Source organism: Pipistrellus kuhlii, unplaced genomic scaffold, assembly GCF_014108245.1.
Source record: "Pipistrellus kuhlii isolate mPipKuh1 unplaced genomic scaffold, mPipKuh1.p scaffold_m20_p_38, whole genome shotgun sequence".
Classification (NCBI taxonomy): Eukaryota; Metazoa; Chordata; class Mammalia; order Chiroptera; family Vespertilionidae; genus Pipistrellus; species Pipistrellus kuhlii.
The window spans coordinates 2,084,858-2,100,825 of NW_023425538.1; positions in this window are offsets into that span (position 1 = coordinate 2,084,858).

A 15,968-nucleotide genomic window follows, 5' to 3' on the forward strand; every position below is an offset into this window, starting at 1 on the left:
ATGGGAGAGCAGGTCATCCACAAAAATCTGCTCTGCAGCCCCCATAAGCCAGCTGCTTATATAGAGTAAGACAAAGATTACATGGAGAAGTAGGGGAAGTAGGGATTACAGGCATGGGAAAGTAGGAGGCTGGGGTGGGACTCCATTGTTTGGGCAAGAAGATTGTTAATCTTTCAATGATGATAGTTCTTTTTAAAAATATTTTTATTGATTTCAGAGAGGAAGGAAAAGGGAAAGAGAGAAACATCAATAATGAGAAAGAATCATTGTTTGGCTGCCTCCTGCATGCCCCCTATTGGAGATCAAGCCCTCAATTCAGGCATGTGCCCTCACCAGGAATCAAACCGTGACCTCCTGGTTCATAGGTCGAAGCTCAACTACTGAGCCATGCCAGCCAGGCAATAGGCAGTTCTTGAATTGGATGGTTTAAAGGTTGATTCCCAGGTCCAAGATTGACTCCCAGGTCCTGGGGGCATACAACTCCCAACCATGTCAGAATGTCCTTTCTTTAACCAACACAAGGCAATCACAATTAACAGAGCATGATAAATATTTCCCATAACCATAGCTAATACTATGAAAAATAGTATTCTATTTTTGCCCCTAACATTTCCTCACCACTATTTCTATCATCTCATATCTATGAGGTTAGTTTTAGATGAAAAAATATTATCCTGCCCTAGCTGGTTTGGCTCAGTAGATAGAGCATCAGCCTGTGGATTGAAGGGTCCTGGGTTTAATTCTGGTCAAGGGTACATGCTTGGATTGTGGACTGAAACCCCATGCAGGAGGGGGAATGCAGAAGGCAGCCAATCAATTATTCTCTCTCATCATTGGTGTTTCTATCTCTTCCTCTCCCTTCCTCTCTGAAATCAATAAAGTATTTTTTAAAAGTTTCATCCTGTTGAACTGCATTTGCTTCTGCTTTGAAAATAGTTCCCAGGAATGGGATTCACCAAATGCAGGATCTTAGATATATTTTCTATCAACAGAGAATTGTTAAAAAGATTAAAACAGCACATTCCTATAATTTCTTCACAACCATGGTTGTGTTGCAATAGCAAACTTATTGCTGCCAAATTTTCCCTGACCTGGCTCAGCTCTTGATTTATCCTCTGTATATTCTTGAAAATGGCATTCAGGTTATTTGCATGCTACAAGCCAGCTGGGTCACTTCTACATTACAGGAGCCTACCATTACCAGCATAACAAAAATAGACAAAGCAATATAGGCAGAACAACCAAGATGGCAGCATAGGTAAATGCCTGTACTTACTGCCTCTCGCAACCACATCAAAACTACAACTAAGAAACAAAACAAATATCATCCAGAACCACGGGAAAACTGGCTGAGTGGAAGTTCTACAACTAGAAGAAAAGAAAAAAGCACATTGAGACTAGTAGGAGGTGCACAGGTGCAGAGATACAGAGGTGCATGTGAAATGGGCTGGCACCTGGGTGTGCTGTTGTTTTTTTCTATAGGGAGGGAAATACAAGCTCCTGATTGCTCTGAACTCCAGTTCCGGGCAAAACTCTGGGGACCCAGACTCATATTGGGGGGAACTGGACTGTCTGGCATTTGGGCTGTAACATGAGGGCAGCTTTCTTTCAGAGGTGCTCACAGTGATCATTGTTCTTGCAAGGGGCCACAGGACACAGAGACTCGGGAACTTCTCAAGTGCAGGGCTGACTGGTAGCCATTGCTGTTTGCTTCTCCCTGGTGATTCCCTGAGGCCCCACCCCACCCAATTTACAAGCTGTGAGCAGTGGATTTGCATATGAATGGCATGTCCTTTTGCAACCTAAAACCTAACAAACTGCAGCTGGGTCAGAGAAATCCAAAGATTCAAAAATAAGGCTTAAGGCCCTACAGAAGCAGCCTGCATTACTTCACAGCTGGGCCTCATCTGGGCACTTCTAAACCTCAAATAAAGATGAAGAATCTGCAGGTCTCTCTGTAGCTCCTGCTGGGTGGCCTCAGGAAGTGGCTGACTCTGCACCTCCTTGGATATCCAAGAAACAGTGTACCCAGTGGTCAATGTGATACCATACCAGATTACAACTGTTCACATCCATAAGCGACACACTCAAGGGGCAGACTCAGTGAGCATCAAAACCCCACTGAAGCAAGTCCTGTCCCATAAGGGTGTCTCCAGCATAGCAGTTCTCCCATTGTAGATACAGGTGGTCCTCACAGACAATTGACCTGGAGGTCAATTCCTTCCAGTGATACTAACAGCAAACAAGTCTTAACTACAAGACTGTGCACACAGCACACAAAGGGGTGCACCAACAGTGTCCACCTCAGGTGATTGGGGAGGCTAAGCCACTGGGCCCAATAGGACACCTCACACACAAAGCCACTCTATCAGCTCAAGGAAGCAGCCAAAATGTGGAGACAAATAAACATATCATGAATTAAATAAATGGAGGAAAGCAAAATACTAATATAGAGTTCAAAATCATGGTGATAAGGTTACTCAAGATTCTTCTAGAAACCTCCAAGAAATTTAGTGAGACCCTCAAGGACATGAAAAAGGACCAATTAGAAATTAAGCATACACTGACTGAAATAAAGAATAACATACAGAGATCCAACAGCAGACTAGAGGATTGCAAGAATCAAGTCAAAGATTCTAAGTACAAAGAAGCAAAAAAAAAAAAAAAAAAAAAAAAAAAAAAAAAAAACACCCAACAGGAAAAGCAAAAAGAAAAAAGAATCCAAAAATATGAAGATAGTATAAGGAGCCTCTGGGACAACTTCAAGTGTACCAACATCCAAATTATGGGGGTGCCAGAAGAAGATAGAGAGCAAGATATTGAAAACCTATTAGAAGAAATAATGACAGAAAACTTCCCCCACCTGGTGAAGGAAATAGACTTATAAGTCCAGGAAGCACAGAGAACCCCAAACAAGAGGAACCCAAAGAGGACCACACCAATACATATCATAATTAAAATGCCAAAAGCAAAAGACAAAGAGAGAATATTAAAAGCAGCAAGAGAAAAACAGTTAATTACCTACATGGGAGTGCCCATATGATTGTCAGCTGATTTCTCAACAGAAACTATGCAGGCCAGACGGGATTGGCAAGAAATATTCAAAGGGATGAATAGCAAGAACTTACAACCAAGATTACTCTACCCAGCAAAGCTATCATTTAGAATTGAAGGTCAGATAAAGAGCTTCACAGACAAGAAAAAGCTAAAGGAGTTCATCACCACCAAATCATTATTATATAAAACTTGAGGTCTGCTGTACGAAATTTGTGTACAGTGGGTTGGGTTGTGTGTCTCTCACCCAAGCATGCACCCTCTCCAATTTGGGACATCCCTCTCACAATCCAGGACTGCTGGCTCCCAACCACTCACCTGTCTGCCTGCCTGATTACCCCTAACCACTTTTGCCTGCCAGCCTGATTACCCCCTAACCATTCCCCTGTCAGCCTGATCAATGCCTAACTGATCCCTTGTTGGCCCAATTGCCCCTAACTCCCCTCCCTTGCCAGCCTGGTTGCTTCCAACTGCCCTCTCCTGCAGGCCTGGTTCCCCCCAACAGCCCTCCCCTGCTGGCCATCTTATAGCGGCAATCTTGTGTCCACATGGGGGGCAGCCATCTTGTGTGTTGCATATTATCTCTTTATTAGATAGGATGCTGAAGGGTATTCTCTAAAAAGAGGAAGAACAAAAAAAAAGTAAAGATAAAAAAATATGAACAACAAAGTGACAACAAATACATATCTATCAACAAGTGAACCTAAAAATGAAATGAATGAAAAACCTGATGAATAGAACAGACTGGTGAATGTAATAGAATCAGGAGCATGAAAAGGTAGTGGACTGACAATTCTCAGGGAGAAGGAGTTGTGGGGATGCGGGAAGAGATTGGACAAAGAGCTTACACCTATGGTCAAGGTCAGTGGGGGTGGGGGCCGGGGGGGAAGGCCTGGAGTGGGGTAGGAACTGGGTGGAAGGGAGCTATTGGGCGGTGGGGAGAGGAACATCTGTGATAATTTGAACAATAAAGATTGTTTTTAAAAAAAGAAGAAGCCTCAATCCAATAGAAAAGTGGGCAAAGGTCTGAACTGTTCATAGAAAAAGAAATATTGTACAAATGCTCATTAAAGATAAAAAATGCTTGATCCTGTCCATATTAAGAGAAATGCAAATAAAATGACCCCATGACACCACCTCTCACCTATCAGATAGGCAAAAATACAAAAACTTAACATTATATTTATTGAGAAACATATGAGGAAAAGAATACTGTCATGTTACCAGTAGAAATACTGCAGAAAAAATGTGGCAGTATCTAGCAAAATGATGCATTTTTCTCCTTACCCAGAACTCTCACCACTAGGAATCTAACCCAAAAATACAGTGGCAAGAAAGGATGTAAGCCCAAGGCTTTTCATTGCATTGCTCTTTATAAGGGAAAAAGACAGAAACAACTCAGATGTCCATTCATTTCAGTGGACTGGATGATTAAACTGCACTTCATCTACATGATGGACAACTATGCGGATAAATGAAAACCATAAAAGATCTCTAGACACTGTTCTGGCATTATCTCCAAGATATAGTGTAAGGCGAAGAAAGCAAGGTAGAATAGTGTACGTAGTAAAAGAGACCTAAGCGAAGGAGCAAGGGGCTGGAGTACTGATACTGTCCTCTTTGTTAACCTGGGAGATGGTTATGTGAGTTGTTTCCTTTGCGATGACTCACAAAGCTGCACAGTTACATGCATCTTTCTGTAAGCATGTTGTACCTCAAAAAAAGTTTTAAAGTCAGTAAAATTTAATCTCAATTATAATGTCTGAAGATTCTTGGCCAAAGAAATGGAGAGAGAATATGCAAATGATGGGTAGTTAAGAACCTGATTTGAACAAGCAGCAATTTTTAAAAATCATATTTTTAGACCATTAAAAAAAATAGGAATGTAGATGTTACAGATTATTAAAAGGATTTCTTGTTAATTTTGTTAAATGTGATAATGTAAGAAAATATATTTTTTAAAGAGATGTGTAGTTAAGTATATGGGGTAAACAGGCCTTATATCGAGATTTTCTTTAAAATACTCTAGCCAAAATAAAAAAGATGTTGCAATAGATAAGGCTGACAAAGTATTTTTTTAAATAAATCTTTATTGTTCATATTATTACAAATGTTCCTCTTTCCCCCCCCCCCATTGCTCTTCTCCACCAGGTTCCCACCCCACCCTCTGCCCTTTCCCCACCTCCCATTGTCCTCATCCATAGGTGCACAGTTTATGTTCAGTCTCTTCCCACATCCCCCTCTCCCCTTTTCCCCAAGAATCATCAGTTCACTTCCCTTCCATACCTCTGATTCTATTATATTCAACAGTTAATATTGTTCATAAGATTTTTTTTTTAATTTCCTTGGTTTTTAGATTCACTTGTTGATAGTTACATATTTGTTGTTCATAATTTTTATCTTTATTTACTTTCTCTTCTGAAAGAACCCCCTTCAGCAATTCATATAATTCTGGTTTGGCAGTGATGAACTCCTTTAACTTTTTTTTATTAGTGAAGCTCTTTATCTGGCCTTCGATTCTGAGTGATAGCTTTGCTGGGTAGATTATTTTTGGCTGTAGGTTCTTACTATTCATCACCTTGAATATTTCTTGCCATTCCCGTCTGGCCTGCATGGTTTCTGTTGAGAAATCAGCTGACAATTGTATAGGTGATCCTTTATAGGTAACTACCTGCTTTTCTCTTGCTGTTTTTATTTTATTTTTAATTTTTTTTAATTTTTTAAAAATATATATATATTTTATTGATTTTTCACAGAGAGAGAGAGGGATAGAGAGTTAGAAACATCGATGAGAGAGAATCATTGATCAGCTCCCTCTTGCACACCCCCTACTGGGGATGTGCCCGCAACCAAGGTACATGCCCTTAACCGGAATCAAACCCAGGACCTTTCGGTCCGCAGGCCAACACTCTATCCACTGAGCCAAACCGGTCCCGGCTCTCTTGCTGTTTTTAATATTCTCTCTTTGTCTTTTGCTCTTGGAATTTTAATTATGATGTGTCTTGGTGTGGTCTTCTTTGGATTCCTTTTGTTTGGAGTTCTGTGCGCTTCCTGGACTTGTAAATCTAATTCTTTCACCAGGTGGGGGAAGTTTTCTGTCACTATTTCTTTCAGTATGTTTTTGATATCTTGCTCTCTCTCATCTTCTGGGACTCCCATAATTCTGATGTTGGTTCTCTTGAAGTTGTCCCAGACGTTTCTTACATTGTCTTCAACTTTCTGGATTCTCTTGCCTTCTTGCTTCTGCTGAGGAGTGTCTTCTGGCTCTTTATGTTCCAAATCTTTGACTTGATTCTTGCGATCTTCCATTCTGTTTTTAGGACTCTGTGTAATATTTTTTATTTCAGACAATGTATTCTTTATTTCTTGTTGATCTCTTATTATTTCTTGTTGATTCCTTATTATTTCTAGTTGATCCCTTTTCATATAATCATAGGTCTTATCGACCTTTTCTAGAAAATTCTTGAAAAACCTTTTAAGTGTAGTTTTGAACTCTATATCCAGTCTCTTTTTGTCCTCCATTTCTTTTGTTTGTGATCTATTTCCTTGTCTCGGCATTTTTGCAGCTTCCCTGAGTTGGTAGCCTTAAAAGTCTCTGTGTTCAGCTTGGATGGGGAGGAGTTTCAGGGTGGAGCCTACAGCCTTGGCTTTCCTCAGTCCCTCCCCATGAGGCTCCTGAGTCTCAATATTCCTCAGGGTTCTTCAGGGTCCTTCAGTATTCATTGCAAGCACCTCTGAGAGAAAGGTGCCCTCGATTTTCGCCTGCTACCAAAGAGTCTAGTCTCTCCCCCAATGAGCCTGGAACTGGGGTTCAGTTCAGTTGGAAGTGGGATTGGAAGTGGGGTTCAGAGCAGTCTGGAGCTTTAGTCTCCTTCCCACCAGGGCAATCCGGCGGCACAGCCAACCGTCCGTTCTCTGTGCACACTGTGCGCGCCTCTGGGACCTCCTTTTGCTGCTCCCCCGGGTATCCGCCTTACAGCCCAGCTCCCTCTGTATGAGCCTGGGTCCCCTGGGTCTGGCCTAGAACTGGGGTTCAGAGCAGTCAGAACTGGGACTTAGCACAGTCCAGAGCTTTTGTCTCCTTCCCACTAGGGCAATCTAGCATCAGAGTCAACAGTCCGTCCTCTGCGCGCAATGTGCGCACCTCCGGGACTGCCTTTTGCCGCTCCCCTGATATTCTGTCTCACAGCCCCGGCTCCCTCTGTATGAGCCTGAGTCCCCAGGGTCTGACCTAGAACGGGTTCAGCACTGTCCGGAGCTTTTATCTCCTTCCCTTTAGGGAACGCCAACCAGGCACTCAGCCTCCCCCTCCTCTCTGGCTCTATTCTTTCCGTGCCTGCAGCGTGTCTCCTTAGGCTTTTCCAGCTTCTCTGATTTTCCTTCTGGTTTTCTCTTTCCTTCTTGTTGTAGAATTTCCAGTCAGTCGACTTTCCTGTAGTTCTGGGTAATGTCCATTTTATATTTTAGTTGTATTTTATTGAAATTGTTGTGTGCGGCTGCAGTTAGGTGTTTACCTATGCAGTCGTCTAGGATTCTCTCCTGACAAAGTATTGATAACTGTTGGGGTCATGTGATGGGTAAGTGGAGGTTTCTTATATTCTCTACTTTTGTGAGGGATTTAAAATTTTGTTTAAAATATTTAAAAAATTATTTCATAGAGGAAGAGAGAGGGAGAGGGAGAGAGAGATAAAAATATCAATGAGACAGAATCATTAATCAGCTGTCTCCTGCATGCCCCCCATTGGGGATTGAGCCTGCAACTCGGGTATATGCCCTGACTAGGAATCAAACCATGACCTCTTGGTTCATAGGTCAATCACTAAGCCATGCTGGTGGAGCTAAAATATCATTCATATATATAATAAAACCCTAATATGCAAATCGACCGAACAGTGGAAACAACTGGTTGTTATGATGTACACTGACCACCAGATAGGAAATGCTCAATGCAGAAGCTTTCCACTGATCAGTGCAGTGCCACAAGGGGAGCGTCGTTCAGCCAGAAGCCAGGTTCATGGCTGGAGAGTGCAGCCATGGTGGCGGGAGCCTTTCCTACCTCTGCAGAAGCACTAAGGAGCAGCAAACAGTGGCAAGGAGCAACAAACAGGCAGGTGGTAAGGAGCACATGGTCCCGGTCTCTGAGAGAAATCATGGACTGCAAGAGGGTGCAGGCTGGGCTGAGGGACACCCCTCCCCCATGCATGGAAATATATATATATATATATATATATATATATATATATATATATATATATATATATATGAGAGGCTCAGTGCACAAAATTCTAATATACATATGCATATGTATATTAGAGGCCCAGTGCATAGGGGGGTTGTCCTTCAGCCCAGCCTGCACCCTCTGCAATCTCGGACCCCTCAAGGGATGTCCAATTGTGAGAGGGACGTCTGATGGGCAGTCAGATATCTCTCTCACAATCCAGGACTGCTGGTTCCCAAATTCTCGCCTGCCTGCCTTCCTGATTGCCCCCAATTTCTTCTGCCTGCCAGCCTGATCACCCCCTAACCACTCCCCTGTCAACCTGATTGATTTCTAACTGCTCCCCTGACAGCCATTTTACCCCCAACTTCCCTCCTCTGTTGGCCTGGTCACCCATAACTGCCCTCCCCTGCAGACTTGGTTACCCTCAACTGCCCTCCCTTGCAGGCTTGGACCCTCCCAACTGCCCTTCCTTGCTGGCCATTTTGTGGTGGCCATCTTGTGTCCACAGGGGGGGCAGGATCTTTGACCACATGGGGCAGCCATTTTGTGTGTTGGAGTGATGGTCAATTTGCATATTATCCTTTTATTAGATAGGATAGAGGCCTGGTGCACAGGTGGGGGGCAGCTGGTTTGCCCTGAAGGGTGTCCTGGATCAGGGTGGGGGTTCCCTTGGGGCATGGGGTGGCTTGGGTGAGGGGCCTATGGTGATTTGCAAGCCGACCACACCCCTTGGTGACCGTGGGGAGGCCCTGGTATCTGGGATTTATTAATCTTCTACAATTGAAACTTTGTAGCCTGGAGTGGAGCCAAGCCTTCTGATCTCTCGGGGCAGCAGGGGGTTTATTTATCTTCTATCATTGAAACTTTGTAGCCTTAAACAGAGACCTGGACTGGCCAAGGTGTGGGAAAAGCTTAGCTTCCTCCATCATGGGGGAAACCCAAGCCTCCCTCCTGCTCTCTCTGTGGCCACCAGCTTGGTTGGGTTAATTTGCATATCTGCTCCTGATTGGCTCATGGGCTTAGCAGAGTGATGGTTAATTTGCACATCACTCTTTATTAGATAGGATTGATTTCAGAAAAGAAAGGAGAGGGAGAGATAGAAACATCAATGAGGAGAGAGAATCATTGATTAGTTGCTTCCTTCTGGGGATTAAGACCACAACCTGGGCATGTGCCCTTGACTGAAATCAAACCCAGACCCTTCAGTCTGCAGGCCGACTCTCTATCCACTGAGCCAAACTGCTAGGACACTAAAATATTTTTAATTAATCAGGTCGTAAAAGGTCCCAGTCAAAATAGCCTCTGAAGAGTTATGAATACTTGGTCTTCATTTAATTTTTCCCTGAAATGTGTATGCAACACTAATCCTTAGGACTCTGATATGGCCATTTCTTTTTTCTTTTTTTTTTAATTAAATTATTATCTGTGTACATATCTTAACATTGCCCCTCCCCCATACATACCCTCCCTCCCCAGAGTTTTGTGTCCATTGGTTGTACTTGTATGCATATATACAAGTCCTTCGGTTGATCTCTTATCTCCCCCAGATCTCCCTACCCTCCCCACTGTAATTTGACAGTCTGCTTGTTGCTTTACTATCTCTATATCTATCTTTTGGTTCATCAGTTTACAATGTTCTTTATTATCCATAAATGAGTGAGGTCATATGGTGTTTCTCTTTCATTGACTGGCTTATTTCACTCAGCATGATGTTCTCATCCAGGTTGCTGCAAATGATGAGAATTCCTTCTTTTTATGGCAGTATAGTATTCCATTGTGTAGATGTACCATAGTTTTTGGATCCAATCATCTGCTGACAGGCACCTAGGCTGTTTCCAAATCCTAGCTATTGTAGATTGTGCTGCGGTGAATATAGGGGTGCATATATCCTTTCGATTGGTGTTTCTATCAATAGTTTCTTGGGATATAATCCTAGGAGTGGGATTACTGGGTCAAATGGGAGTTCCATTTTCAGTTTTTTGAGGAAACTCCACACTGTTCTCCACAGTGGTTGCACCAGTCTGCATTCCCACTAGCAGTGCACGAGGGTTCCTTTTTCTCCACAACCTCACCAACACTTGTCGTTTGTTGATTTGTTGATGTTGACCATTCTGACAGGTGTGAGATGGTACCGCATTGTTGTTTTGATTTGCATCTCTCGGATAATTAGTGACTTTGAGCATATTTTCATGTGCCTCTTGGCCTTCCTTCTGTCTTGTTTTGAAAATATTCTATTTAGGTCCATTGCCCATTTTTTAATTGGATCATTCATTTTCCTTTTATTTAGTTGTATAAGCTGTCTGTAGATGTTGGAGATTAAACCTTTATCAGTGATAACATTTGCAAATTGCTATGGCCATTTCTTCATTCAATAAATATGTCTGAGCACCTACTATTTGTTCAATTTGCGATGTCTTGTGTCGGGTTGAAAAATTCTCCAGAAAGAGCAATCATGTTTAGAGGGCTGAAACTTACATCAACTGCCACATCTGGGAAAGGGAGAGAGGGTGAGTTAATCACTAATGGTCAGTGATTGAAGCAACTGTTCCCATGTTTCATTACATAAAATGAGCTTTGGAGAGCTTCTAGGCTGGTGACCACATTGTGGTGCTAGGAGGGTGACATTCCTGGAAAAGGCGTGGAAGCTCCAGGCTGCTTCCTCCACACCTTGCCCTGTGCAGCTCTTTCATTGTTCCCGAGTTGTATCATTTATAAGAAACCAGTAAAAGTACGTAAATCATTTCCCTGTGTCTAATTAACTGTTCTAGCAAATTACCAAACAGAGGAGAGGGTTGTGAGAACTGATTTACAGCCAGCTGGTCAGAAGTACGGGTGACTTGGACATGCCACTGGTGTTTGAAGTGGGGCGGTCTTAAGGGACTGAGCCTTCAAACTGTAAGAACTAATGCTAGTTCATGGAGTTAGTGTCTAGGTTGAATTTAATTGTAGGACACCAGAAGGAGTCTGAAGAGACTTGGAGAATTGCTTGGTGTGGAAAAGTCACATTTGGTGTCATAGTGAAATGTATGAAGACAGAAAGAGGTTTTTGTTTTTGTTTTGTTTGTTTGTTTTTTAACAGCATATGAGGTAATAGGTGCAGTTGGCTGGTAGATATGGAGATAGGAGGATACTGAAGTTCTCTTGTGATTGCTGCTACCTTCTCATTCAAGTAGGAAGCAAGGTCATCAGATAAGGAATAACAGAAGAGAGGAAGGTTGCTTTTTAAAAATATATTTTTACTGTTTGTGTAATTTTTTAGAGAGAGAGAGGAAGCGAGAGGGAGAAATAGAAATATCAATGATGAGAAAGAATCATTGATGGCTGCCTCCTGCACACCACCTACTGGGGATCAAGCCTGCAACCAGAGCATGTGCTCTGACCAGGAGTCAAGCCAACAACTTCTTAGTGCATGGATCGATGCTCAATCACTTAGCCACACTGGCTGGGGTAAGGTGTTTTTGTTTTGTTTTGTTATAATCCTTACATGAGGATATGGTGGGGGTTTTTATATTGATTTTTTTTTTTTTTTTTTTAGAGAGAGAGAAACATCTCTCAGTTGCCTCCCATATGCGCATGACTGGGTATCAAACCTGCAACTTAAGTATGTGCCCTGACTGGGAATGGAACCCACAACCTTTTTTGTGTACGGAACAATGTTTCAACTAACTAAGCCACACAGCCAGGGCAGGAGAAGGTTTTTAAAAGAAAAAGTGTAAAATAATCTTTCAAGAAAATAGGTCCAACCGCTTTGGAAAACAGTGTGTCAGTTTCTTAAAAAGGTGAACATACTTTTACCCCGGGACTCTGCCATTTGATTCCTACAACTCTTTTCAAGAAAAATGAAAGCTTATTTCCATAAGTATATTTGTACTAGAGGCCTTGTGTATGAAATTCGTGCACAGGGACAGTGAAGGGATCCCTCAGCCCTACCTGCATCCTTTTCAATTCAGGAGCCCTCAGGGAATGTCCTACTGATGGCTTAGGCCTGCTCCACATGGTTCTCTGCTGTCTGTGGGGTCTACTTGGCCACTCCTGGATTGCCGTGGGTGACAGCCAAGCAGGCCCTGCTCTCAGTGGCCTCGTGCCCCCCCCTCCCCAGCAGGGCTCCAGTAGGGTTGAGAGTACTGGGTGCCGCCATCTTGTGGCTATGGGTGCTGCCATATTTGTGTCAGAGTGATGGTTAATTTGCATATTACTCTTTTATTAGATAGGATACATGAATGTTCATAGCAGCATTATTCACAATAATCCCCAAACTGGAAACAACTCGAATGCCCAGCAACAGGTGAACAGATATGCAAAATGTAATAGTTCCATACAATGGAATCCTCAGCAATAAAAAGAAATGAACTACTGATACACTTAACAACATGGAACATAAAAACGACAAAAACTGGACACAGGATGCTACATATTGTATGATTCCATTTGTATGAAATTGGATGATGGAAGTATCCTGGATGGAATTGTGGTGATGGTTGCACGACTGTATAAATTCATTAAAATTCACTGAACTGTACTTTTGAAACAGGTGTGTTTTATGACATGTAAATTGTATCTTAATAAAGTGCTTAAAAATTAACATGGTTACCAATACAACTAATAGGGGGAAAATAACATGGAAAAATGAATGGATTAGGGACATGTGCTGGAAAGGCCAGGCAGCATTAGGGCCCATTTGGGTTTGTGATCATGAATACAAGGTGAGGCCAGTCAGTGTGGGCATGTTTTTCTCCATCCACATTCAGCTGCCAGGGTGCAGGTGCTGAGGAGAGTTTACTTCTTAGGGTGAAAAAGACCAAGATAGAAAAGAATATGTTGTGTGAGTAAAGGAGTGGTGGTGATGATGGGTGGGAGCCAGGCTGGGTGGTGGGATGATGATGGGTGGGAGCCAGGCTGGGTAGTGTGGTCATGAGGGGGTGAGGGCTGGGGCAAAGGTGGTTAGCCTAATGTATTGTTGACACAATAACTTTAGAGGGCATTAGCTGGAGAGTCAGGAGTGAAGGGTAGACTCCTCACCTCCTTTAGCTCTTTGCTTGTTGGACATCCCACGAGATACATGTAATTAAAATTCCGTAGGGGATGCAGTTTGGGCGCCATCATTGTCTGGGAATGGGTCTTTTCCCCAACCTGGCTGGGACCTCTGGGCTGCCACAGTGACCACTGTGTCCCCCACTCAAAGGCCAGGTGTGACTGTGAGAAGGAAGGGTTGGGTGCATGACAAGATGTCTAGAGGAGAGGAAGTCAAGGCACCAAGAGGCCAGAATAGTCAAGGATATTTAGAAATCACCAAGAATTATAATAGGAGCAGCTTGAGTGGCAGTGAGCCTGGAGTTTAAATAATGATTTGACTTGGGAGGTGATAGAGCAGGCAAAAAGAATGGGAAAAGGTGCCATAGTATATATATAAGCTTCTAAGTTAGGGATTTAGAGAAGAGAGAGCTTGGATGGTTTAGAATTGGCAATGAGGAGCAAGGAGGATCTTATCCTATCTAAGGCCTGTTGGATATGAGAGTTGAGGAGGAGAAAAACAGCCCCTGCTTAGAAGGGCTGCATGAAAGACATGTTTCCAAGAGAGAGCTAGGATGTGTTGAGAGAAGGAAGGCAAAGGATGGTTCAGAGGAATTAAGAATATGGAGAGAAATTTGGAAAAGCCCTCTGTGCCTCCCCCATCCCAGCCTTAACCATTCTGCCTGTATCTTCCCCATTCCAGTCCTGACCACTCTGGGCTGATACTGTCTGAGGCCCAGTCTGTCTCCCCAACTGGACTGGCAGCTCCAGGAGGGCAGGGCCTAAGACTGTTTCAGTCAACACTGTGTCCCCAGCACAAAACCAGAAGGCACCCACCAATTATTCACCAAGAGTGCTAATTTCAGGTCTGAGGAGCATGTTGGCGGGTGAAATACCTCCAAGTCAGGAGATAGTGCCAGGATTCTGGAATCCTGGCAATCTTAAATCTGCACTGTACTCAGGTATTTTTGTCCTTTACTGGGGAAAAAAGTTTTAATTGGAAGGCAAACAGTAAAATTCATAAGTATAGACCATTATCCTGGATCAGAGCCATTTGAATTATAACACCATTTCTAGAAAGCTAGAATAAACTCAGCAGATTTTCCATCTTAATAAATTTTCAGGAATGATTCTGTGCTCTGGAACACCTTCCCAGAGAACTCAAAACACCACTGAACACCCACGCACTCTGTGCCAGGCCCTGTTCTAGGTACAAGTGAAACAGTAAGGAAAGACCAGTTGATTCTCCTGGAGGTTATTTGTCACTTCTCATAGTAGCACTGTTTGGATTTGTGGAATGAATTAAGCATGAATATTAATATTCTAATACTACAAAGCACAAAATTCTCAATATTTACCCCTACTCCCACACTCCTACATGCAGCCAGAGTGACCCCCATGTCAGATCATGTTTATGCTGTGCTAAGGACCCTCCCATGGGTCCATCTCACCTAGAGTAAAAGCCAAAGTTCTCATCATGATCCATCCAGGAGGCTGCACACAATGTCTGTTACCTCTCTACCTTCATCTCCTCCACTCTTCCCTGCTCACTCTTCCCCAGCCACACTGCTGTTTCTCCAATCCTCTTTCCCTTCCCTGCCTTGGGCCTATGCACCGGCAATCCTCTTTGCCTGGAACTCTCTTCCCCCAGGCAAGAGCTTGCCTCACTCCTCACCTCCTTTAGCTCTTTGCTTGTTGGACATCCCACGAGAAATGTCACTCCTCCTTCACCGGTCCCTATCCTCCTCCCTGCTGTTATTTTCTCCAAAGCACCCGTATTGCTTATAACAATCAACGTGTTTGGTGTCTCTTTCCCCATTAGAAAATGAGTTCCAGGCCTGGCTGGTGTGGTTCAGTTGGCTGAGCTGTCCTCCCCTAAACCAAAAGGTCGTAGTTCATTCTGGTGGGAGCACGTGTGTGGGTTTTGGGCTGATTCCCCAGTAGGGGGCATGCAGGAGGCAGCCTTAGATGTTTCACACATGGATGTTTTTCTTTTTCTCTCTCTCTCTTTCTCCCCCGTCTCTAAAATCAATTATCTATACTAATCTATACTAATAATAGAGAAATATGCAAATTGTCCCTTACAGCGTCATGTCACCACCGGATCAGCAGGCTGCATCCCTGCTCTCTGCTCAGGCAACTGCAAGGCCTGGGGTAGGATAGAATACGATAGGAGGGGATAAAAAAGGAGATGGAGAGGAAGGCAGGCCTGCATGCAGACAGGCCAAAAGGAGAAACAAAAATTTAGAAAGGGAACAAGAAAAAGACACAGAAATGGAAAAGGGAAGGAAACAAAGGGCTGCAGGCTGGGTGAGGAGGGGGAATCAGAGGAGAGAGAGTGCAGGTGTGCCCACGAAAGAAAATGAATTCCAGGAGAGTGAGGGTTTGCGTGTCCTTTTTACCGCTGTATTTTCTGCACCTAGAAAAGTGCCTGGTACAGACAGGCGCAGAGTTAATGCTTTTCCAATGTATTAATGGGAGTCTAGAGTCGGCCCACGTTCTTGAGGATGGAAATGGGTCAGGGAAAGGGTTTGGGTGCAGAGAGGACCCTTGAAGTGTTTCCCAAAGTGTGGTACGCGTACCCCCAGGGGTACGGCAAGAGTTTGGTGTGGGTACGCGTTGCGCCGAGTTTGGTGGGGATATGCACTGCACCGTGCTTAGCTGCGCCTAATTCTACATTCTC